The sequence below is a fragment of the Peromyscus maniculatus genome, chromosome X (genome assembly GCF_049852395.1).
Source record: "Peromyscus maniculatus bairdii isolate BWxNUB_F1_BW_parent chromosome X, HU_Pman_BW_mat_3.1, whole genome shotgun sequence".
NCBI lineage: Eukaryota > Metazoa > Chordata > Mammalia > Rodentia > Cricetidae > Peromyscus > Peromyscus maniculatus.
In genome coordinates this window covers 140,528,917-140,555,355 of record NC_134875.1, presented here as the reverse complement: position 1 = coordinate 140,555,355, position 26,439 = coordinate 140,528,917, and the positions used below count along the sequence as shown (strand labels likewise).

At 41.7% G+C, this 26,439-nt stretch overlaps 1 long non-coding RNA gene across 1 annotated transcript in view; it reads left to right on the top strand.

Moving 5' to 3' along the window:
* LOC143270778 (uncharacterized) overlaps window positions 1-26,035 on the top strand; it is a 46,752-nt gene extending 20,717 nt beyond the window's left edge. The window contains exons 2-3 of the long non-coding RNA XR_013048020.1: window positions 23,419-23,496; window positions 24,854-26,035. This is a non-coding gene — a long non-coding RNA (uncharacterized LOC143270778). The remainder of the gene's footprint in view (window positions 1-23,418; window positions 23,497-24,853) is intronic.
* Window positions 26,036-26,439: the final 404 nt, after the last annotated feature.

The following is a 26,439-nucleotide window of genomic DNA, read 5'->3' as shown; positions in this document are numbered from 1 at the left end:
CACCCCGAGAAACCACTAGCAACAATGACAGGAGCTTTAGACATCTTTCTTGGTCTTTTTCAGACAGGGTCTCATGTAGTCCAGGTTGGCCTCCAACTTCCTATGTAGCTCTGCTTGGCCTGGAACTCCTGACATTGTTACCTTCACCTCTCCAGTCATCTTCATTCAAAACTTGACTGAACCCAACACTCTTCTCATTTCCTTGAGAAACAAGCTATGAAAAAATGAGGGCAGCTGTTACAATTATTTAATTTAAGGCAAAACAATTTCATTTTATGTAAATATGTTAAAAAAGATACCATGAACAAAATATTGTCAAATAAGCTCAAACAAAATTAATTTTCAGAATTGTTTCCTAAAAAGATACCTTTTAAGCACTTTTTTGACAATTGTGAATCATAGATGATCATGAGAATTCGGTCATCCTGGTTATTGGAAATTTTTGGGTCAGCTTTGTCTCTGAAGCTGGATTTTGCTCAGATTATAGCTTTTAAACAAGGAAATAGTGGATCTCTCATGATGAAATAAAAACTCAAATAATTTAGGGCCATGCATGAAACTTACTTTAAATATTCAAAAATTACATATAGTGTAACCTTAGGACAGAAGCTATCTTATCCTGGTTTAATATTGAATTGTTTCTTGTGTGGGTTGCTTTTTTGAGAGAAGATGTAGTTGAGGATGACTTTGAAATCCTAACGCCCCTGCCTCTGCCTCCCAAGTGGGGGGATTGTAGCTCTGCACCACCACACCCAACACTGCTGTTTGGGAAGCTCACCAGCCTTCTCATACTGAAGGGGAAGAACCGTTCACGGAGATGCCCACGCAGGAAACTGCCAACACCATGATCAATTACTGCCAACACCATGATCAATTACTGCCAACACCATGATCAATTACTGCCAACACCATGATCAATTACTGCCAACACGATGATCAATTACACATCGGTGGTGTGCTGCAGCCGACTCCGTCTAGTTCTCCAACCACAAGGTGCTCAGGAACAACAGCGCCCCAAACAATGTGCATGCCCAGGTGGCCCTGCAGGCGGTGAACTTGGTACACTTGGGAAACTTGGCCTTCATGACCTCTACTAGGCCATGGACACCAAGATGGTGATGGCTGACCAGAGCCTCATACTCAGAATCATCATGGGAAAGTCTCTGCTACCCAGTGACCCTGGGTGGTCCTGTGTTGTATAAGAAAGCAGGCTGAGAAAGCCATGAAAGCAGGCCAGTAAGCAGCGTTTCTCCATAGCCTTCGCTTCAGTTTCTGTCTCCGTGTTCCTGCCCTGACTGCCCTTTGTGATGGAGATGGAGATGTGTAAGCCTTTTCCCTCGGCATTGCTTTTGGTCATGCTGTTTTATCACAACATCAGAATCGCAACTAAGACACCATCTGCAACATTAAGTCCAAGAGTCATGACTACACTCTCCAAGGCCTGCCTTGGGGAGCGGGGGGGGGGGGGGGGCGGGGGGGGAACGACGGGGGACGACGACGACGACAGACAGACAGACAACGCTTCTGGACCAGGCCATGGCTACAGCCTTGTCCTTTTTTACGCTAAGGTCTGCTGATTGCCTCCCCTTCAACCTCCACCAGGTATGCCGTTGGCAGTAGTCGTAGTGTGGAGTAGGCTGCATTGCGATTTCAAGTCTGCCTGATGCCAGGGATTCAATCCTGCTGGTCCTGAACACTGAGAGTCACACACCCCTTTATTTGCTTCCGTATCTATGGTTACGTGAAGCAGGTGAAGATCTTGTTCAACAAGGCAGAGAATATACTGGTGCAGAGGGAAGACGGCAGCCAGGCCCAGCTGGCCATGAGCCATCTTGAAGAAGCACAAGCTGAATGGGAAGCCAGTGTACATTGCAACATCCGAGCGCCAAAGTATGTTGCTGCCTCATGAAGGCCGGGAAGACTGGGCTTCATCAAGGATTCTGATGCTCACCACTGCACTGCTTGAAGAAGCTGGCCTCCAAATACTAAAAGCACTTCTCTCTGCTCTCTTCTGTACCTCTCCAACATCCCTCCCTGAGTGTCAGAAGGAAGTCCTCAAGAACCTCTTCTCAAGCAACAGGGACATGACCAAGGGCTTAAAAATCTTCCAGTGATTGCAGTCCCTGATCCTTGCTCTCTGCCTCATCCACTACATCCAGAACTCTCTGACCCATCACCTCCACCAGAAGGACCACTAGATGGCTCTGATCCAGATGAGTTTGTTGGAGGAGGCCGTGAAAGCAGAAACCAAGCTGTACACCCACAACCTGGGCAAGAACCCCTGCCCACGAGTACCCTTCAAGTCCACCATCTGGTTGCTGGTGGGTATACAACAGCTTCTGTCATTCCAAGTCACTTTAAAAAGCATCTGAATTTTCAGATGATGACATTGTACACAAGGGATTCCCAAATTCCACCAGAAAACTTCTAGAAACCACCAACGATTTTAGCAAATTGGCAGGGTATGATATCAACTTACAAAAACCAATATTAAGCTTTCTATAGATCAAAAACAAATCCACCGAGAATAAAATCATGGACACACCCCCATTTACAACAGCATCAAAGAAATAAAATATCTTGGAATAAACCTAGCCAAGGATGTGAAAGATTTTTATAATAAGATTTAAAGTGTCTGAAGAATGAGATTGAGAAAGACACTAGGAAGTGGAAAGAGACACTGTGTTTATGGATTGGTAGAATTAATAGTGTAAAAAACGACAATCCTACCAAAAGCAATTTACAGATTCAGTGAAATTTCTATCAAAATCCCCACAACATTCTTCACAGAAATAGAAAAAAAAATTCTAAAATTCATATGGAACCAGGAAACACTCTGGATAACCAAAGCAATCCTGAACAAAAAGAACGACTGCTCTTCCAGAAGTCAAGATATGTTAGAGATGTATAGTAACAAAAACAATATGGTACTGCCATCAAGACAGACGTGTTTGCTAATGGAACCAAATAGAAGAGCCAAACATGAGTACTGATAACTACAGCCATCTGATATTTGATAAAGAGGAAAAAAACCACCCTGGAGAAAGGACAGCATCTTCAACAAGTGGTGCTTGAAAGAAAATGGTCCGACCACATGAAGATGAATGGAATTAGACTCTTATCTATCACCCTGCACAAAAATTAGATCCAAGTGTACCAAGAACTTCAATTTGAAACCTGACACATCGAAATTGTTAGAAGTAAACATATGTAGTGCTCTACAAAGGACTTTCTGAACAGGACTGCATTTGCTTGGGGATCAAGGTCAGCAGCTGACCACAGGGACCTTATAAAACTAAAAAGCTTCTGTTCAGCTAAGGAAACAATAAAGTGAACAGGAAGGCCACAGAATGGGAGAGAATCTCTGTCAGATACACATCTGACGGAGGATCAATACCTAGAATACAGGAGGAACTTAAAGAACAAAGAGTTAAGGAAACAAACAACCCAATTAAAAAGTGGGCTGGGGATGAAGATAGGGAGTTTCAACAGAAGAAGAAAACATAGCTAAATACCTCAAAACATGTGCATTGTCCTTAGCAACTAGGGAAATACAAATTAAAACAACTTGGACATTTCATCTCACCCCGGTCAGAATGGGTAAGGTTAACCAAAGCGTCCACAACAAATGCTGGTGAGGGTGTGTAGAATCCCCAAAAAGCTAAAACCAAGTCTACCAAACAACCCAGCTATACCACCCCTTAGGCATCTGCCCAAGGGGCATCCTACTCCACAGATCCTTGCTCAGCCATGGTCACTGTTTCTCTATAGCTAACAAATGGAAACAAACTCAATATCCTTTAACTGACGAATAGTGAAGATGTGGTCCAAAAAGGTCCAAGAATCCGGTAGTTGCTCAGTCCACAAGGCTGGATGTCTCAGCTGGTCTTCAGCATATCCTAGAATCCTGAAGAAGTGGGCTCTAGTGCCGGTGATGAAATGGACTTGCCAGTGAGAGTGAGAACAAACAGGCAAAGAGAGCAAGCTTCCTTCTCCCATGTCTTTCATATAGGCTGCCAGCAGAAGGTGTGGCCCAGATTAAAGGTGGATCTTCCCATCTCAAAAGATCTAGATTAGAACTCAGCCTTCTCACTTCAAATGATTTAATTAAGACAAAAATCCTGCCTGGCAGTGGTGGCACACACTTTTAATCCCAGTACTCGGGAGGCAGAGGCAGGCAGATTTCTGAGTTCAAGGCCAGCCTGGTCTACAGAGCTAGTTCCAGGACAGCCAAAGATACACAGAAACCCTGTCTCAAAAAACCAGACCAAACCAACAAATAACAAACAGAAAAAACTCCTCACAGATATTCCCAGTCATTTGGGTTTTAATTAATTCCAGATGCAGTCAAATTGACAAGAATAGACATCACACCATAGGTGGAGTGGGTAGGTGGGGTGCGTGCTTGTGACCCCAACACTGTGGAAGTGTAGATAGGTGGATCCCTGGCTTACTGGCCAGCTAGTCTAGTGGTGAGCCCAAGGTTCCAGGGAAAGAGCTTTTCTGAGGAAAAGAAGGTGGGCAGCTCCTGAAGAATGACACCCAAGGTTGACCTCTGGCCCCTACATGCACCCTCACATCCACATCCACATGCGTACTCATTCTCTCTCACAAAACTGTGTCCACTACATGTGGGTACATGTAAACACACAGACAAACAAGGAAAAGAATTCTACATCCAGACATTGTTGGTCTATGCTGTCACATCTCTAAGGGACTCATCTCCACGCCAGTAAATCTTTTAAATTGGATTATTACTGACAACACATTTCATATTCAGACAAAAGCCATAAAAGCACCACTATTTTTAGTGTAAAAGTTCAAATCTTCACTCACTTTGGTAAATCCATACCAGAATATGGACCAGTACTCTTCAGGTTAAGGTTGACCCAACCAGCTTCCATTTGTATTAAGACCTCCTACTCTGGGCCCCTCCTAATATTCCATAAAACCTTCAGTTTTTCCCACATTATAGCCTTTAAACTCTTAAAACTCTCAAGCAACCCCTAGACTATAAAAAGACTGGAAGACCACAGTCAGGGACAGCTACCTTTACAAACACAACAATTTAACCCATTTGAGTTGTGAACAATGTAAAAACATATTGTCCCACAACTCCAAGTCTGACGGGTTTTTATGATAGTACCTTCTTTTTCCAACCAGACAGTACAGCCTACTAATGGCAAGAAATAGTGTAGAAGAGAAGCTAACTCATGCTTGGGACCAGATGTCACCAGAGGGTTTTTCCTCCCTCTTTCTACCCAGACTCTTAAATCTAACATAGCACCTCCAATGTCCCTCCACTGGAGCTACAGCCATGGGAGAACTTGATTTCTTATTCCAAAGCCTTTCCCATCACCCTCTGCCCACGCAGGGTACTGCTAATCTCTTCTTGGCTTGATTTACCCCCTTGAGTCTACTTTCTCTGTGGAACTGAGGTATTTTGTGTCTCTCTACCACTTGTCAGGGACTCTGAACACTGCTTTATCTCATACCTGCCTTACCTAACTGCCCCTTCACAAACCCTTGAAGGAAAACCAATGCCTGATGGTCTCTGGAAGCAAATGAGCTAGGTCTCAGTACTCTTCTCAGAGGCGCTGTCAGGCTTGGGTCTCAGCACTCAGTCCAAACAAAACTTTCCCTGTCTACAAGCCAACACGTAAGAAAGCTCACTTTGTCAGCACAAGTAATACAAAGACAGCTGAACACAAAGTCTGCTAGGGATGGTACTTCAAAACCAACTGGCCCTAGATTTGCCAACAGCCAACAAAGGTAGGGTCAGGGTAGTGCTACAAGGAGATGTTTTTATGTCAGGGAAACTGGGCAGGAACTGCGGAGCTTTGATACCATCATTTAAAAGGCCAATAATCTAGAAAACTACAAAAATTGGGGTTCATCCTGGTTCAAGTGGAAGACAAATATTTGGTCTTGGTTTTCTTGGTTAACTCCCTTCCTGGGCCTTATTCCTGTCTTGTTCCTTATCCTGCCTTTTATCCTTTTGGCTTTCATAAGGAAAAATTCAAAGTCTTTCAGGGGTCTATAACATTGAGGGTTAAACACCAGCACCACAGTCCAGTATTAACTCTTCTCTCCAAAATTTCCCCTATGTGCATGGGGAGGAGAGCCCTACATCCCTGGTCATCAGAAAGCAGCCAGAGAAGGTTAATCTTCGGCCTCACACCCCAATTAAGGTGAATTTCCAAATCCAAGAGCAGGATTGAAAGGACCAAACAATATCTTTGTTAACTAAAAATGCTTCCCCTTGCCTTGACCCTGTCTTTGAGTCTTGGCTAAGTGGAAAAGTACTGGGTCCCAAAGAACATTTGCAAGTGAAGTTGTTTGCATGAAAGGGTCTACTGCATTGATCCACCACAGCTCCCAGGGCCACTAAGACGAATGAAAAGGCAATGGAGAGGTGGGAAAGCGAAGTGGGTTTATTTATTTATTTTTTAATTAATATTTCTTCTTTGTATTTTATTTTTACTATTTCTTTTTAAGTTTTCCTTTGTGCGGGGACACTACAAGGGTGAAGGGCAGATACAGATGGACTGGGACGTGATTGGGATTGAGATGCATGATATGAAATTCCTAAAGAATCACTACAAATTATATTAAAATAAAAAAGTGCTGTGTCCATCCTGTGACATGTGTCTGCTGAGCCAGCTAAGGGACAAATAAGGGAAAGTCCTCTGTCTTGTGCACCATTCCTGGGGTAGCTTTGTAACTACTCTGTAGATAACTCCTTGGAGGCAGCCCCATAATTACCTTACGAGTTCTTGCAATCAGCCTCATAGCTGCCCTATAGGTAAGTTCTTATAAGTAGCCCCCAACTACCCCATGGCTCACCCCATGGAAGCAGCCCTGTAACCGTCCTGTGGGCAACTTCTAGAAAGCAGTTCCTCGCTTCGCCCCACCCTCTATGGCCTACAGTCCTGGTAAGATGTCTGCCTGCCTTACTGTTCGGTCTCAGCCTATGGAGAGTGAGTAAATTTCTTGGCTTGTGTGATCATGGTATAAACCTTCCCTCCCTCAAACTCCAGGCTCAGTTTCCACCTACTAATGTGCATACAATAAAAATGAGATGGGAATATTCCCCAAAGACCTCTGTATCACTTAGCAGTACAGTCTCATTTCTTGTGTACACAGATGCCTTTGTTTGTTTGTTTGTTTGTTTGTTTGTTTGCTTATTGTTTTAGTTTTTTCCAAGGTTCTCTGTGTAACTACCCTGACTATCCTGGAACTCGCTCTGTAGACCAGGCTGGCCTTAAACCTCACAGAGATTCGCCTGCCTCTGCCTCCTGAGTGCTGGGATCCAAGGCATGCGCCACCACTGTCTAGCGACAACAGTTCTTTTAACAATGGCTGCCAGCTGAAGTTGTCACTGCTTTGGCAGATGGAGTGGGAGCCTAGAGTGGTTGCAAAGATGACCATTCCTGTGAGAACAAACGTTCAAGCTTCCCAGTCAAATGTACTTTGTCAAAATCAACAGGGAGTCCAGAAGCTGAGACAATAATGCCTGCCACCCACTGATTACATTTCTCTGCAGTGTGGAATAGATAAAAGGGTGTTTTAAAAAAGCTAGTCGTTGTCAACCCCGAGGTAGAAGACATTGAGGAAGAAGTCATGGTGGAGGACCACAAGGAGTGGTCCAAGAAATGCAGAGAGGAGCTGAGTGAGTGTGTGTGGGAGTCTCGTGACAGCGAGCCCAAACCAGAGATCCAAGGGTGCCAGTGCAGCCTTTATTATTATGACCCTGGCTGCAAGTACAACTGGGGGAGAGTTGCCCCTGCGCCTGCGCCGCCGAGCCTGGAAAGTCCGCCCAGGCCAAAGCTGTCCTTAACAGGGCGTAGTTGTCGCGTCAGCCTGCTGTATTGGGAGATGAAAAATATGTCCGCGGGACCCTACTTCTTCCTTAATCCTCGGCAAGTCTTGAAAGAGCAGGAGAGCCCCGGGCTCTCTGAAACTTTGGAAGACTTGGAGGAGCTCAACACCTCTTCTGAGGATCTCTGAGAGTGTGTCATGGTTTGGCCGGGGATCACAGCCTTATTAATACCTCGGCCTCTACTTCAGCCATTTTTGCGAGTCTTTTCATTGTGGATGTTTTGTCTCTGCCCTGGGACTTTTACCTCACAGTTGCCATGCTTCCAAATGTTGTGATTTGGAGGCTTTGGGTTTTTTAACACTTTGTTTGTTTTACTTTTTTTTTTCTCCCCGTATTAAGAAAGTGGTTCTTTTTATTAAATGTTATTCAGCTTGCTTGTTGGTAGGGGTGTTGGGCTTTGTCTCTGTATTAGATTGATAATAAAGCTTCATGGAAATTAAAAAAAAAAAAAAAAAAAAAAAAGCTAGTCGTGGTGACATATGCCTGCAATACATGTATGTGTATATGTATATGTACACATGCTGCTGTAATGAATGGGAAAATGGCTGATTCATGAATGAGGAAGGCCTAAGTATGTAGTCTCCAATTGGAGATTCAGAGTTAGGCTGTGATTAAAATGGTCTCACCCTCAACTCTATGACTTGCTTACAGGAGGGAATCCTGTCTGAATCATCTGTGCCCCTTATATTTCCCAAATGCTGCCTAAAACTAAACTGACGTTAGTGAGTGTATATGAAGGAATGGCGAGCCATCTTAGACCTTCATCTGAAAACCAAGGACTTGACTTGGTGATACTTCGCAACTTTGACATCCTATATCTCTATGGCAACCCAGACATACTGATTTCTGAAAAATTTTCCAATACAACATCTTCCTTAAGCTGCGCAGGGTGGCACATGTCTGTAATCCAGCACATGGGAAACTGAGGCAGGAGTCACCACAAATTCAATACCTGTTGGACTACATAGAGAAGCACATCTCAGAAAACAAATCTTTTTCCTTGAAACTTGATCCCTGAGCAAGCCCACACTAACTCAAATCTCACCCTGAAGTTCTGCGTGCATGTAGCAAGCAGGCCACCACATACTCATCTCAAGAGCCCTTTGCTTCTGTTCTGCTCATTTTGGGGACTGTTCAAGTACACCCAGAGACACACACTTTCTGTTCTGGCCTGGCCCATTACAAGTCCACTACTCTACCCAGTACATATGAGGATATCTCTCAATCTGATTCTGCTTCGTCCAACCAGGCCTTGACAACTCAGCTTGCTACTCTGCACCTATCTGATCAGGAACTCCAGTCCACAGCCTAGGCTTTCCTTTGTTCATTTCAAACTTGTGGTCATCCTTACTTTGGCTCAAGTCCCTCACTGCTCCACAGGCAGAATAGAAACAAATCTAGTTATCTTGGTCCACACTAGGATCCTTGAAAGCCAGCCAGGCTTGGACAAGGACCTTCCTCTAATGCACACAGTTACACAGTAACAGTCGGAGGTCAGAGATGGCATCCTGCGGTCAGTGAGGCAGTTACATATTTGGTATTGCCTCTACCACTGATCACTACAATGCCTTTACCAGCGTTTCTCATAACAGATGGACCTCTCTTCTCTAGTTCCATATCTACGTACCCAATAGCCTTCTGCATCTCTCTCTCTCTGAGTGCCCCCGCGTGCATTTTTAATTTGATAGAAGATGTCATCCTCATTCAAAACCCGCTTCTCTTGTCTTTTGTTCCTTATCCCTCCCTGCTCTGCATGGAGCCAGTGACTTTCTCAACCCTCCTCAAACTTGCGATTTCTTCTAGTCTTGCTCACCCCGGAGTTTTCCCATCATTTCATTCAAGCATGGCTCCACAAAGGTGTTTCTTTTCAATTAAAGCAAACTCTTGAATTCCTTAAAGTCAAGCCTGCTACATTCATGCTCTGTGTTCATTGTGACCCTAAATCGCTTTCATAATTCCAAGAGGGTAAAGAAAGGAATTTCTCAGAGCTACATTTATCCCAAAGTTCTTCGAGTGTGTGCTCTCTGTTTTGACTACTAGATTGGGACACATTCTCATTATGAATGGGATTGTTGAATTTATTGAATAAAAATACAAATGATCCTGTTAAATTTGGCTTCTTATTGCTTATGCATGTCTGTATTAATATAAAAGAAAAATGCTTGCATGGGATGCACTTACATGAAAAATTATTTGTTGATTATCTAAGTTAATTACATACATCTAAAGTGCATAATTCTTTAACTATTTTTCTGCAATGGCTTGTTTTATTTATTTGTTTATTTTTTTAAATTACACTCATGATATTAATCACATTTGTGGTATTCATAGATTACATTCGCAGTATTCATTCAATTAATTTAATTTTAAATGTCGAGTGTCATTTCTTGAAGGGGGTAGGAGGTCTTAATTACAGGCTTACAGCACAATGGGAGGACCCCGGAGGGCAGAAGTTCGCTACTGATGTTTTACAATCTTGCATCTAAGCTGTTAACGGCAATGGTTTGTTTTTAATAGTTTTAGTTTTGAAGAATGTGCTTGTAAAATGCCTTGCAGTTATAGCCCGTGTTCCATTCACCTTGTGAAATAACCGCTACCTTGGTCATATCTAATTAATTTTGTCATTTTATTCAATTGACATTTCTAAGTGAGAAAACATGCTAGATTTTAGTAGCATCATGAATTATTATACTGGACACGAATTTCCATAAAGGTAACAGCTCTGACAATTCTTCATAAAATTTCCTTTAGTAAAGTGCACAGTAATATCCTTGGTTTTCCATTTCTCAGGATTGCATCATTTCTCCCCTCCCTCCCTCCCTCCCTCCCTCCCTCCCTCCCTCCCTCCCTCCCTCCCTCCCTCCCTCCCTCCCTTCCTTCCTTCCTTCTTTCCGTCTTTCCTTCTCCCCCTCCTTCTCTTTGAGACAGGCTTTCATGTAGCCCATTGGCTTGGAACTTGCTGTGTAGCCAAGGATGACTTTGACTTTCTTACTCTCCTGTCTCCAGCCCTGGGATTACAGGCAAGTGCATCACTCTAGGTTTAGGCAGTGTTGAGGATCAACTGCAGGGCTTTATGTGCTGGTCAAGTGCTCTATGAACTGAGCTGTATTTCCAGCCCCTGTTTGCTTGAGACAGAATTTCATGTAGCCCAGGCTTGCTTTAAATTCCCAATTCTCCTGCTTTCATCTGCTGAACTTGGTTGGAGATGATAGGCACATACCACCATGCCTGACTTTTACATTGCATTATTTATTTATTTATTTATTTATTTATTTATTTATTTATTTATTTATTTATTTATTTATTTATTTTCTATCTATCTATCTATCTATCTATCTATCTATCTATCTATCTATCTATCTATCTAGTTTTTCAAGACAGGGTTTCTCTGTGTAGTTTTGGTGCCTGTCCTAGATCTCGCTCTGTAGATCAGGCTGGCCTCAAACTCAGAGATCTGCCTGCCAAATGCTGGGATTAAAGGTGTGTGCCACTACTGCCCAGTTTACATTGCATTTCTTGATCAATGTTGTTTATTTTTTATATGTTGCCCATTCGTGAAACAGCAGCATGATCTGTTATGGTTCATAACTGTGGCAAAATTATGCCTTTCCTCATCACTGCACATGATGATGCCACTTGCTCAGGAATATTTAGTAATATCCATGTGGAAGTATCAAATTCTTCAAGACATGAAATCTCCCTTAAAAGATAGTCATGTCAAGTGCCAAAACACTTACCCACTTCAAGTCACATTTTTTCCTGTTTGTAAGAAATGTTTCTTCCAAGAATAGCTTTGACACATAAATGAATAAATTTTTCATTGTTTTTTAAAAATGTGATCAAGCTCTTCTGGCAAGAATTACTTAAATGACATGTCTTCTTCCATTTGCAATTCTATTGTTAAAGAGATATTGACAAGAACATGACATAAGTAGGCAATGCTTAATGGATTTTTAAAAATAGTCCGGAATTTTGGAGTCCTCAGTTTCAGAATTGAAGTATTAAGCTGTTTCAGATAAACTAAGGATTTTCTCAACTCCATTTGTTAAAAAAAAAGCCAGCCGATTTTTGAATGTATGAGAAATGAATAATACCAGATGCCAACAAAAATTTTAAAATCCTTTAATTGCTCAATTTAACTTGCATAGATGCCAAAGGAAGAGAACAATTGTGTGACAATTATTTCAACGTTAACAGAAGGAACGTCGGATGCTATCTGAGGGTTATTATGAAGAATACAGACAGGCCCTCTGCCTGAGATGCCTGTGTGCTTTGCTCTGCCTTTGGTTATTGTCTGCATCTTCAAACAAGCATCCACAAAGTTTGTAGTTACACGATTTATGCTAAAAGGAGAGCATTTCCCTCATTAATCCTAGCTGAACAAGAAGGTCTCTGCAACAATTGGTTCTTGTTCTTGAAGTCTGAGCTGGAAGAGATTTCCCTTATAGGCTTTTATCCCAAGAAAAGGCTTGCACAAGTGAAGGTAAAACTTTGTCTGCGTCATGGGAGTGCTTCAGGGGTTTGCTGTTAAGGACCTGTGATGTTTAGAGGTCTGGCAGTCTTTACAGTATCAAATGGAGCGGTTACATTGTAGACCAGTGGTTCTCAACAAGAATTACATATCAGATGTCCTGCATATCAGATATTTATGTTATGGTTCATAACTGTGGCAAAATTATAGTTATGAAGTAACAATGAAAACCAATTTTGTGGTTGAGGTCACCACAACAGGAGGAACTGTACTGAAGGGTTTCAAGTGTTAGGAAAGTTGAGAAGCACTGTTGTAGATGACTGAGGTAGATTTCATTCTGCCACTTGGGAAACTGCTTTCAATTTGGGAATCAGAAAAGAATTCTGCTAGTGATATTTTCAAATTGTCATTTGAGACTGAAGGCTGATGTGACAAACAGGGTCAAAGGCCACTATAGTGCCTGCTGTGATAAGTTGTTTTCATTGGAATGTATATCAATCAAATATTTGGTATTTTATCATTTTCTTTGGTTCTAGTTTGGGAAATTGTATCTCCCACTGAGCTGTTAGACATTTGTTTATGTCTATTCCACTATCATTTTGATATTAAATGAACAATTGCCCATTGTACTAAGATCCTTAAAAGAATGTTTCCATATGTAAGAAATGTGGACTGTTGAGAACATTTATCATGACATTTAAACTTGTGTTTTGACATTTTAAGATTCAAATATATGAAAATAAAAAACAACAACCATCACATAAAATGAAAAGCAAACTGCTAAGACAGTAGACTCCGTCTTCTCCTTACCAACACAATGGGGTTCCATAGGTGAGAGTTAGCCCCTCTTCACCATTCGTGATGTGCACATATTTCTTCATTGAATTTTTCATTGTGAAGCCTATATAGGACATGCATAGACAGCAAGAGCCATATTAGGAAGTAAATTAGTATATCTATTCCCTAACACAATTAATCTCTCTGTGTGTGTGTGTGTGTGTGTGTGTGTGTGTGTGTGTGTGTGTGTGTAGACTGCAGGAGACCTCTCATTTATCATGAAAAAAAAATCCTAACTCTTACTTAACTGTAGATAAAGACTCTTGAAAGGGCTGTGAACTGGTCAATTGATCTTGATACCTCATACAAACAAGTTGAACATGCTGTTTGTCCGCAAGGAAAGCTGTTCTTATAATGCACAGCCTTCTAGAACACAGGAGCTCTAGGAAGATTTGAGAAGGGACTGATAGACACTGATGAGTGAGAGCACTGAGGGACTGACGTTGTTGTTGTTGTTTGTGTTTGTTGAGACAAGGTCTCACTCTGTAGCTCTGGTTGTCCTGGAACTCACTCTGTAGACCGGAGTGGCTTCAAACTCAGAGATCCGCCTGCCTCTGCCTCTCTAGTGCTGGGGTTAAAGGTGTGCACCACTGCATTTGGGTTGAGGACTGACTCTTAACATGTTCTGGTACTGGCCAAAAGGCAAATTAGAGTGGCCCTACAATCGCTGACCCTGAAAACAGGGAACTGGATTATTGGCTGAAATGTTTTCAACCAACCACCCTTTTCTGTTTGGTCACAGGGTTTTTAGCTACCACTGACCATCAGTCTTACCACCCAGGAATACTTCTCTTAATAGTGGCAAGAAATGCAGGAGAGAACATTCTGGAAGATCAAGTGTACTTTTGATGTCAGTTTATTGGCCATCTGGGAATTACACTAAGTGTATTGAGAACATAGCCACACACACACACACACACACACACACACACACACACACACACACACACACACGATATAAAATGTCTGATGGTGTTTACAAGATGTGGCAGTTGTTTTGAAATGTTTATGTATATGTATATATATATATATATCCATATAGTTCACGGGAATATGGGATTCATTTTAAGGAAATCAATTTCTGTGTTTTCGAACTTCTGTGTTTATTATTTCCTAAACCTGTTCTCCTTCATCACCACACATTTTACAACCTGTTTTCTTTTTATAAAATAAAAGCAAACCTTATAGCAATCCCAAATTTGATAAGCGTTCACTACCCTGTTGTGTCAAAACCTTCCAGCTGGACAGTTGACAGTGAGGAAATGCAGAGACTGGGGTCAATGTTGAGAAAGTGAGGGATTGTATCCCTAGGAAAGAAACCCTTTTGTGAGACACATCCTTTCCAAATCTTTGCTTTTGACAAAATGGAAGAAAGGAGCCCAGTGTATTTGGCAGCCGCTAAGTCATGAGAAATTCTGATGATGGACAAGCACGTGAATTTTAGGATGATAACAAAATGCTCTTCACTCTCATAGACTTATTTATTTCCCAGTGCTGAAATCTATGAATGAAAACAAAATCAGCGCTGCTAATTGCTGTCTTACTATAGTAGAAGATCACAGTGCTCCATGGATTCATTAACTGTTCTTTCAAAACAGCTGTTTATCTCATTAAGGATTATATTTCCAATAACAGTTTTATACTACATTCTGTAAATTATTAATCTATGTTGTTTTGATCAATTTCACACAATAATTATCACAGGAATTATTTACTCTTGAAGAAAACCTTGCTACTTGGAGCCTTTTAGTATATATATTTCTGTTGCAGAGACTATGATAGGGAGGCAAGAAATGATATCACACATAAAGAAATCCACGAAGATAAAATTCTTTGGGGAAAGTGTAATGTAAATCAAGTTCAAGAAGAAATTGTATAAAATGTCTGATGGTGTTTACAAGATGTGGCAGTTGTTTTGAAATGTTTACCATGGGCTGCAACTAATTAAACGTCAAGAAAAATTTGAGATGTCAGTTAAAACACACACAAGATTACACACAGTTTTCCAAAATCCTTTTAGATGATATGTAAGTGAAAAGTTCCAGAACATCATGTCTGCTTGGGGCTTATGGGTCTCTTAAATGTCAGAGTCAGGCGCATAGTAAGCTCTCCTCAGGAGACTGGATTTCTTAACTCTTGGAGACTGTCCCACGCCTCTTCAAACAGAAAACTGCCTCCATGGCCCCCATTAAATGTAAGCTTCCCACAACACATTTTGAATAGATTGCTGGCTCTACTTTCCTTCTGAAATAACAAGTTTACGATTTCCTGGCTCTTGTCAGCACAGCAGCAGTGGACACGCCCAGCAAGTATCAGTGGGTCGGGACTTCAAGCCTTTCGCATGTGTCAAGGGGTGCTACGGCTTGGTCATACTTAGTTTCTGCAGTTTGAGAATTCTCCACACTGGTTCCCACAGTGGCTCCACCAGTTTGCCATCCCACCAACAGCTGAGCGAAGCTTCCCTTTTCCTGATATCCCCTCCAGCATTTTCTTAACCTTAGCCACCGGCTGGGGTAAATTTACACTTCTCTAATTGCTAAGGATGTTAAACACTTTTTAAAGATATTTCTTAACCATTTTTTATTTCTTCTTTTGAGAACCCTTTGCTCAGATCTGTAGCCCATTCTTTTAAAACATTTCACTTTAATGAAGTTGACATAGCCATATATGATGAGTAGATGCTGAACTGGACCGTAAAGCGCTGAATAAAAAAGAACAGTGAGTTGTCTAGTGCCGGGTAAAGGTTTAGCCTCATGAACAACTAAGTTGCAATAAGCAAGCACTCCAACTGCAAAGTACCTGGTTTGTGGGAGGATTGGGTCCCACGTTTCAATTTCCAGGCCTTCTGCTTAGAGTGTTGGGATTAGAGGGCTCCCTGAAGACAGAGGTCTGGCTTACTTCTTCCCACACCAGCACAGTGCTCATGGGGCACCGAGGTCAGCAGCGCTGAGTGTGTAGAGAGGAGCAGGGTCCCAGGGCTGCCCTTTCCCAGCTGTGCCAGCAAAGACTGGGAAGCCTCAGCCTCACAGCTGGTGATGGGGTGATGGGCTACGAGGAGCTGATGGTGCAGAGGACCGTGCAGGGTTCTCGATGCTGTGCTTAGGTGTGGGTGGAGTCCATGGTGAGGATTCCAGCCATTGTACATGTACTGCAGTACCTAGGCCTGGCTTCTACGAGTGCCTCCAGCGGGAATTCCCCAAATCAAAGGAAGGTCCTCTGATTCCGCTCAATGCAAGCAACCTCCTTGTAGTCGGCGGGTCTCAGTTTGTCCACGTGTGATTCAGAACGGGACTGAATCAGCTCTGGTGCAGCAGACCCATGCAGGTTCCCTGACTGCTGCTTCTGTCTCTGTGAGCCCCTTCGGGACCTGCTTAGTTGATTGTGGGGGCCATGTTCTCCTGGTGTCCTCCTGGAGCCCATTTTTAAAGTTGATCACTTTAAAAGTCTTTGTTGTTTGAGTTCTTTGTGTGTTCTGGATATTAATCCCCTACCAGATGCACAGCTGGCAGAGATTCTCTCCCATGTGGTGGGCTTACTCTTCACCCAGGTGATTGCTCCCTTTGCTGTATTGAAGCTTTTAGTTTTACGAGTTCCCATTTGGCAATTGCTGGCCTTAATTCCCAAGTACATGGTGTCCTAGTTGGAAAATCCTTTCCTGCACCTATATCTTATAGGATATTGCCTAGACATTTTTTTATATATAGCATTTTCAGCATTTCGGGCTTTAAATTGAGGTCTCCCTCCATCTGGACCTGATTTTTGTGCATGGTTACAGATATGGGTCTAATTTAATCCTTTTACATGTGGACACTCATTTTCCCCAGCACCATTGGTTGAAGATGCAGTCTTTCCTCCAGTGTGTAATTTTGGAATCTTTGTCAAATATCAGATGGCTACAATTTTGTCCACTCACGTTTGAGTTTTTTCCCCATTGATCTACATGTGTATTTTCGTGTCCGCACCACATTGTTTTTAGTATTACAGTTATATAATGCAGCTTGAAATCTGGTATGATGATCCTTCCAGAACTGTTTTCTTATTCTCCCCCCCCCCCCCTTAGGATTGCTTCGGCTATCCAGAGTCTTTTGTGCTTCAGTTTGAATTTTAGGATTCTTTTCTATTTACGTAAAGAGTGTCATGGGATTTTGATAGGCATTACATGGAATCTGTAAATTGCTTTTGGTAGGGTAGCCATTTTCACAATGTTAATTGAACATGGGATGGTGTTCCATTTTCTATTTGCCTTTCTCAATCTCTTTCTTTAGCGATTTAAAGGTTTCCTTGTAGATGTCTTTGACCATGTTGGTTATATTTATTCCTATGTTTTTGATGGTATTGTGATTGGGAGTGCTTTCATGATCTCTTTCTCAGCATGCTTGGTGAGTGACTTTTGGAAATTGATTTTATGTCCTTCCACTTGGCCAAAAGAGTTGGACATTTCTGAGGTTTTATGATGGAATTTTTTGGATCTCTTATGTTTAATACCCCATCATCTGCAAACAGGGATAATTTGACTTCTTTTCCTATTTGTATCCCTTTAAAATCCTTCTCTTGTATAATGGTACTGTCTAGTTCTTCAAACATTATATTGAAAGGAAGTGGGGTCAGTAGGCAGCCCTGCCTTGTTCCTGTGTTTAATGGAATTGCTTCAAGTTATATGTGTTGGCTCATATATAGCCTTTATCATGTGGAGACATGTTCCCTCAGTCTTACCGTCTCTAGGATTTTTTTTATCAAGAAGTCATGTTAGATTTTATTAAATCCTTTTCTAAATTTATTGAGATGATTATGTAATTTTCATCTTTAAGTCTATATGATTTATTGGCTTACATAGGTTGACTCATGCCTGCATCACTGTGATAAAGCCAATTTCTTAATGGATCATATTTTTTATTGTGCCTGTATTTGAAATGACTTATTGATACAACTCAAGAATTCAGAAAAACAAGAACAAACCTAATCCAAATTTGGCAGACAGGATGAAATAATAAAAGTTAGAGCAGAAATTAGTGAAATATAAACTAAGAACCAATGGATCTAATAGCTGCTTCTTTGTAAAGATAAATAAGAGTGACTTCCTTTAGCATAGTTAGCCAAAAAATTGAGGAGAAGAGACCCAAATTAATTACATTAATTGACAGAATCAGAGATGAATAGGGAAACATTACAACAGATGCTAGAAATTCAGAATATTCCAAGAGAATACTTGAAAAACCTATACTCTATTAAATTAGAAAATCTTAAAGAAATGGACGAATTTCTAGATCCATCTAAACCTCCAAAGTCACAAGAAGAGATCAACAACTTAAATAGACCTGTGGTAAATAAGGAGATTGAAACAGCAACAACAGCCTTTAGGTTAAAACAAAACTAGGCCCAGATAGATTTACAGAAGGATTATATTAGAATTTCAAAGAAGAACTACAACCAATACTTCATAAATTATTTAAAAAAAATAAGAAACAGAAGGAACATTTCCAAACTCCTTCAATAAAGTAAGTATAAATCTAATACCAAAGCCAAGTAAAGACATGAGTAACAAAAATTACTGGCCAATATCCCTAATTATAATAGATAAAAAAATTGTCAATAGATATAGTTTCTTAAGCTAGCCAATTTAGGCCATTTGTGGCTATGAGGAAATCAAGAGCATCTGAGAGAACTGAGCCAGTAGGGACAGGGACAGGGACAGGAACAGGGACAGGGACAGGGACAGGTAGTCTGTCAGTGTGTGAATTTGAGCCTCCACATTTCTAATTCAGGGTCTCTAAGGGCCTCCCGTTCATGTAGGCTGTGTAGGTAATTTGGGAAACAATAGCAAGAAGACTGAGCCGAGTGGGACTGGGCTATGTGGACAAGTTGGAAGTGTGCGAGGTACTTGAAACCCTCCTGCCTTTGCTTCCATTTAATTTGAGGATCTCTCTCCTAAACTCAGCAGATGCTGTCTGAGAGCCACATGGAAAACACGGGGGCTGCAGCCCAAGAGCGGAACTGTCGAGCGATGAAGAAAGCAGCTGAGATCATGGCCCACTTCCTCCCTGGGGTCGGAGCTCTAGAGATGCTTATTGTAGCTAGAGGCCTCCGCTTCAGTGCAAAACTCCAAGAAGGGAACACTTGTAGCCAGAGATAGGAGAAGATCGTCAACACCGCCTCCATGTCCTTCTTTGGGTCTGGTAGCCTATCTAAGCCAAATGAAAGGAAATAGAATGCCAGTTTTCAAGAGAAGTGGTGCACAGGGAAAAATTTATTTGACAGGACTATGTACAGAAAATCCAAGGTTTATTTTTTTCTGAGACTTTATAAGCTTGGTGCATTTTAAATATGTTTTAGCTGGAGACTTCTGGATAAGAATGGTTGATCAAAAGCCCCATTGATTTGACTTGGTGAAAGAAAACAAGTTAGAATAACACACACTATTATTTATTCCTGCACAAGATAATAGGTGCAAATACATTTATCAAGTCAGGTGATGTCTTCATGGAGAAGTGCATAGGAGCAGACATGAGATAGTGCCCATGTACCAAGCAGTAGGTTGAGACAGATGGAAACTCCAGGGGAAGTGATGCCCAGCACACATTGCCATTGAAGAAACAATTCACTGATGGCCAAGGATTGAACACACTGATGATTATCCTTCAGAACTGAAGATGTTGAAGCAACAGTTCAGCCTCAGCATGTAGGGTTCCCCCTGAAGTCAATGGCAAGAGCAAGACAATGGCTTGCATCCTCTCCTCTGCAGTCTTAGTTGAGTTTCTATTGCTGTGACAAAACACCACGACCAAAAAGCAAGTTGGGGATGAAAGGGTTTATTCAGTTTACACTTCCACATTGCTGTTCATCACTGAAGGAAGTCAACACAGGAACTCAAACAGGGCAGGACCCTGGAGGCAGGAACTGATGCAGAGGCCATGGAGAGGTGCTGCTTACTGACTTGCTTGCTCTGACTTGCTCAGTCTGCTTTCTTATAGAAGCCAGGACCAACAGCCCAGGGATGGCACCACCCACCATGTTCTAGGCCCTTCCCCATCAATCACTAATTAAGAAAATGCCTTATAGCTGGACTGCATGGAGGCATTTCCTCAACCGAGGCTCCTTCCTCTCTGATGATTCTAGCTTGTGTCAAGTTGATGCACAAAACCAGCCAGTACATCCTCCAACACTTCTATGGCAGTCAGAGGGGAGTGTTGCTGCAGAATCTGGGAGAAACCAACAGTCCAATACATCTCCATGGATAGAGAACCTGGGGTTCAGTCTTGGTGCGGACCTGGGGCTGAAGTGTGACATGCAGTCTCCCAGCAAAAACTCTTGCTGAGGTCAGCAGGAGCCTCAGTAAGGTTCTCCTTCCTTCCTAATACCAGTGCTGCTGCCAACCTATGGAGAACATCAATGACGGAATGAAGAACTCCGTTACTTAGCTCTGCACAGTTGTACTAGACACCAGATCTAAAGAGCAATGTGTGTAAACATCATCGCAGCAACACACTCTCCGAAACCGGTTTTCTAGGTTTGAACTGGGATTGCAAATTCCACCCTCCTCATCTGCACACTCTGCTTTATCAGCTGTCACAGATGTAGATGGCTGTGCTGTTCAAATCCACTGTTCTTTTAGTAAACTTGGTCTTTTGGATATTGTTGAATTTTTTTGTTATTTTCTTACTTAAAATTTTTAATCTTCACTTTCGTATAAGTATCTCATAATAATCTTGTTTTAGTCCGTATATTGTTCAGCTGGTTTGGATTGGTCTGTACCCATTCGGATGTGTACTTGCTACTGTTCTTCCTACATGGAGCCCATATGCTTTCCTCTCATTTGTGCTCCATTAACTCTCTCCATCTTCCCTGTGTTCTCTTTTCACTTGTTGATTTAATACTCCGTAGCTTTAATAATCTTTAAACCCTGTAGACCCTAATCATAGCCCAACCTCTCCCCTCCCAGCTATTTATTGGCTTAGTTTTTTGTCAGTCAATTTAACGCTAACCCCTGTCTTACTCAACCTACTTGAAATACGTACGAAAACCCTTCCACTACTTAGCACTATTTGAAAACCACTTTCAACTGAAAAAAAAAAGGCAGATGGTCAAAAAATTCTAGTCAGTGAAATGATCTAAAGGCCAAAATATAAGAAACACAAAAAAGTCAAGGCAGTATGGCTACCCCTAAAAATACCAATTTCACAGTAATGGATACTAATGGGAATGAATTAGACAAGGAATTCAAAAGAATGATCATAAGAATATTTGATAAAGTCAAATAGGATACAATTAAACTTCTAAATGAATTAAAATAGAGTATTAACACATAGTCAAGTAAATAAATACAGGAGATGAAACAGGAATTCAACTAAAATATCAAATTGACATTTTAAAAATGAAAAACTTAGTACTTCAAGTAAAAAACTCTGTAGAAAACCTCACTTATGGAATGGATAAAGTAGAAGATATCATATTATCAAGGTCAGAGAAGGTTGAACACTCAAACATCAACAAAGATAAATGATAAGAAAATATGAACACAATAGAAGAGCTCTATGGGGCACCATTAAAAAACGGAAATATAAGAATCATAGGAATAAAAGAAGGCGAAGAACTTCAGGCTAAAGGCTTAAACAGTATATTAAGCTAAACAATAGCTGAAAAAATTCCTAAATTTAGAGGAAGAGATGACAATCCAGATTGAGGAGGAATTTAGAACATCAAACACACAAGACCAGAAAAGAACCTCCCCATATCATAATGTGACTAAAACACCGAGCATAGAGAACAAAGGAAAACACTGACGGTTACAAGAAAGAAGCACCAAGTCGCATATAAAGACTAGACTCTTAGGGTTTCTATTGCTGCGGCCAAACACCATGACCAAAAAGCAAGTTGGGGAGGAAAGGGTTCTTGGCTCACACTTCAGCATTGCTGTTCATTACTGAAGAAAGTCAGGACAGGAACTCAAACAGAGCAGGATCCTGGAGGCAGGAACTAATGCAGAGGCCACAGAGGGGTGTGGCCTCTGCTTATTGGCTTGCTTCCCCTGGCTTGCACAGCCTGCTTTCTTATAAAACCCAGGACCAACAGCCCAGGGATGGCACCACCCACAATGGGCTGGGCCCTCCCCCCATGGATCACTAATTGAGAAAATGATATAATTTTATATCTGGATTGATGTTCCACATTTGCTACAAATGTGGAACATCCATTATAGCTGGATGTCATGGAGGCATTTCCTCAACTGAGGCTCCTTCCTCTCTGATGACTCTAGCTTGTGTCAAATTGACACACAAAACCAGCCAGGACACTGGAGGTAGGGCTTGAGGTTTCCAAAGCCCATGCCAAGGCCAGAGTCTCTCTCTTTGCCTAAGGATCGGGGTGTAGCTCAGTACTGCTCCAGTGCCTGTCTGCACGCCTCTGTGCTCCCTGCCTTGACAGTCAGGGACTAACCTTCTGAAACCATAAGCAAGCCCCAGTTAATGCTTTCTTTTCATAAGAGTTGCTGTGATCAAGATGTCTCTTCCTAGCAAAAGAACACTGACTAAGACACGGTTCCAGAAGGCTAATAGTCCATCGTGGCGGGGAAGCAGCAGCCAGCAAGGAGGACTGCAGGAGCAGGAAGCTGAGCTCACATCTTGAAGGGCAAGCAGAAGCAGAGAGAGGAAACTGAAGAGGAAGGGGATTTTTGTTGTCAGGGTCGGCCCAAGCTACCTACTTCACCCAGCAAGGCCACACTTTCTAAACCTCCCCCAAAGCACTGCCAACCCCCCCCCCCCCCAAGCACCGCCAACTTGGGTCCAGGTATTCAAATACAGGAGCCTAAGGGAGACATTCTCATTCAAATGCCAATTTGAGGGTCATTGTGGAGCTGACTTTGTTAGGTAGCATACAAGTTTCTCCCAGCCCCTCCATGCTGTCATTTGTAATGTTTGAGAGAATCATTGGGATTAAAGTTCTGGTTACGAATGATTTAACTTGAAAGCCTCGTGTTCTTTGCAAACTCAAATCTGCCAGCTTGGTACCAAGACCAGGAATCGCATTCCTATTGGAAGCCATACTTACATTTTCTCACAAAGTGCTTTTGAATTAATGAAGTACTAGCACAATTGCATAATTATCAGCTGAACGTGTTGTTGCCGCGGTTCTTATCCTACAGAAATGCAAACTGAGGAGCACAGGCATTGCTCTTTTTGAGGGGAGCACAATTTGGTTGTCACCTAAATGATTGTTAGTTGTAACTCTTTTTTAGGAGCTGAAGCTACTTCACGGTCTGCAATCCCCAGTGATTTCACAGTTTAAAATAAGCAGAAACCTGACATAACTCGAAGTAAGTTGCCTATAGGCTTTTTTTTTTATCTTTAGCATAAAGAATTTTGGAAAGTTTTAAATGTCGCTTCCATTTCTGTATGGCATAGGGGATACCTAGATTTTCACCATGATGTAAAGCCCACAGTGTGGTTCCAATATAATGGCGCACAATGGGATATCAAGGCACACATAGTCTGCCCCTGAGAAATCTGGAGGAGTTATGACTTCAGGTGGTTTTGCTGTTGTTGTTGAATTAGATTAAGTCATAACTTGGCCCTTTGCCCTGCAGATCCCCTTTGTGCATACATTCAGCATTAAAAAAAATCACCAAACCTTTCTGTATTAATTAGTGAGCAGATGACAGAAAGGGGGAGAAAAAGCAGCAGTGGCAGCATTTCAGGCTTGATCCCGCAGTCCCAGGAGAACCTCCCATACACCTAAGCATTCCCATTCCCAGTGGTCCCATTCCCAGTGGCCGTGTATCCTAATGATGTTCTGTATAAGATCGATCAATTGGCCCAAGTAGGAGAGAATACGTAAGATAAGGGAGTTAGATGCTACAAATGTGGAACATCAAAGACACAGAAGTACAAATTCAAGATGGAAACTTAGAGTTAAAGCAATCAAAGGTCCAGAGATAACAATGTTCAAACTTGTCCTTGATAATAGTATATACACTGCTCTACCAAGAATACAGCAATTGTATGATAGTAGCTTCCAACACCATAGAGCTTTGGAGACGATCCGAGATCTAGTCTCTATAATGATGGTGACATGCAGTTTGAGTTATGTGAAACTAGATAGAATGTTAGTCTAAAAATACACATGTTTATTTTCGATTTTATTATTTGATTCATGTTCATTTTACAAAGTAATGGCCTCTGCTATGTCATCTTCATACATGTGTGTATCACACATTGAATGGCCAACCTTCATTCTATGCTATCGTTGAAGCCCCTGCCACCTCCTGAATCCCCCCTGTCCCTACTAGTCTCTCCTCTTGTTTCAGGTCATTTTTGACCTGGGGCTGGAGTTACAGATAACTGTGAACCATCCTATAGGTGCTGGGAATTGAACATGGGTTCTCTGAAGGAGCAGCAAATGCTCAACCACCGAACTAGCTCCTCCTCCTCCAGCCATTTATTCACTTATTTTTATTTATTCTTCGTGTCTTTCACATCATGCCCCCCTGTCCCACTCATGTTCACATCATGTCCCTCTCTCCCCACCCCAAAATAAAACAAAATAAAATTTAAGAGGAAAAGGGGGAAAAAAAGAAAGAAAAAAGGAAGAGGGGAAAACCTGGTCATGGAAGCTGCGGTGTGGCACAGTGAGTCACACAGTAAACCCCTTTATCCATATATTTTTACATGCAGGTGTTTATCAAAAAGAATCATTGGTCTGGTTCGAGGCCCCTGGTCTCTGCTGGACCATCGATGCTGGGCCCTCACTAAGATTCTTCTTGAACATCCCATTCCTGCCCTGTGTCTCGGAGATTCTGCAGCCCTGGCTGGGTCCACAGGACTGTTCCTCCAGCCCCACCATGCTCCAGCACGTCACAGATGGGATAGATGTTTCCTCCAATAATTTTTAAGAACAAATATAAGTTGCTTGTTCAATGAAAAGCATGTAAACATATGTGGGAGATAAAGATGTTTGACTAGGGGCATGTGGTATGCCACTGTGGGAGAAGCACAGAATTTCCAATATACAGCTTTTAGACACTATAAGACAATTACCAAAAGAAAGTAGTGTTGAACAGGCCTGTGACTAGAGGAATAGGAATGAGAGAGGAGTACAATCAAAACATTTGTGCGTTGCCTTCTGAATGAGCATGAAACACGAGTGTGAATATGAATTATTAGTGATGCAAGAGTGATCTGGGAAGGAGCATCCTCTGGAGTCTCTTTCATGTAGCCATTATTAAGTGTCCTGACTGATGCTAGCCCACAAAGGGCCAGTAGGAAGCAAAAGGGCACATTATGAGCCCCGCCAGGAGTACAGCTCAAAGCCACATGAATCAAGTGTTTGTGGGAGCAGGTGCCAGCCTAGGAATGGAATGAAGAGTGACCAACCAACTGGCTAGAGAAAATGAAAAATTCCTGGGAAATACAGTGGGAGAAGAAATGCTGAATTTTTGAGGAGATGAAACATCAAAGATTAGCAGAATGTCTTCTTTTCTTCTCATTCATGTTTTTGTCTTGTTCAATTAAATGTTCACAAAACAGGGAATAGCACTGCACCCACTTCTGCCCTCAGACTCATCAAGTTTACTTCTTTTTGGTTTTTCAAGACAGGGTTTCTCTGTGCAGCCCTGGCGGTCCTGGAACTCACTCTGTAGACCAGGCTGGCCTTGAACTCACAGAGCTCTGCCTGTTTCTGCCTCCTGAGTGCTGGGATTAAAGGTGTGCCACCACTGCCAGAATGTTCCTAATTCTTTTCTTTCACACGTGTGAAATTCAGTACCCTGAACTTGTTTTTTTCTTATAAGTTTTATATTTTCATTGCACATTAATATATCCATAAGTAATACTGTGTATTATTCTCCAATTAAATACAAATAGTATCATGTAATTTTATCATTCTATAACTCAAGATTATACTTTCATCTGTAATAGTGTCTGTCCTTTTCATTCATTACTACCACTGAACAGATAATAAATACTTTATTAATAGTCATCGCTCTGGTTTCTTATTTTTCCCAGTGAGCATTCCTTTGCATTTCTCCCTATACACGCAAGAGCAAGAATTTCTTTCAGAAATATACTTCAGAGTGTAATTACAAGAAGGAACATTTTTATAAGCATGGTTGACATAAGAATGTGTCACTAATTTATTTAAAAGCCATTTATTGAGCACCTGATAGGCACTTGAAATATGATGGTTAATGAGAGTCCTGATGTTAGTGCTTTCTACTGCTAATGTGCATATGACTCACCTAGGAGTCTTGTTGAAATGCAGA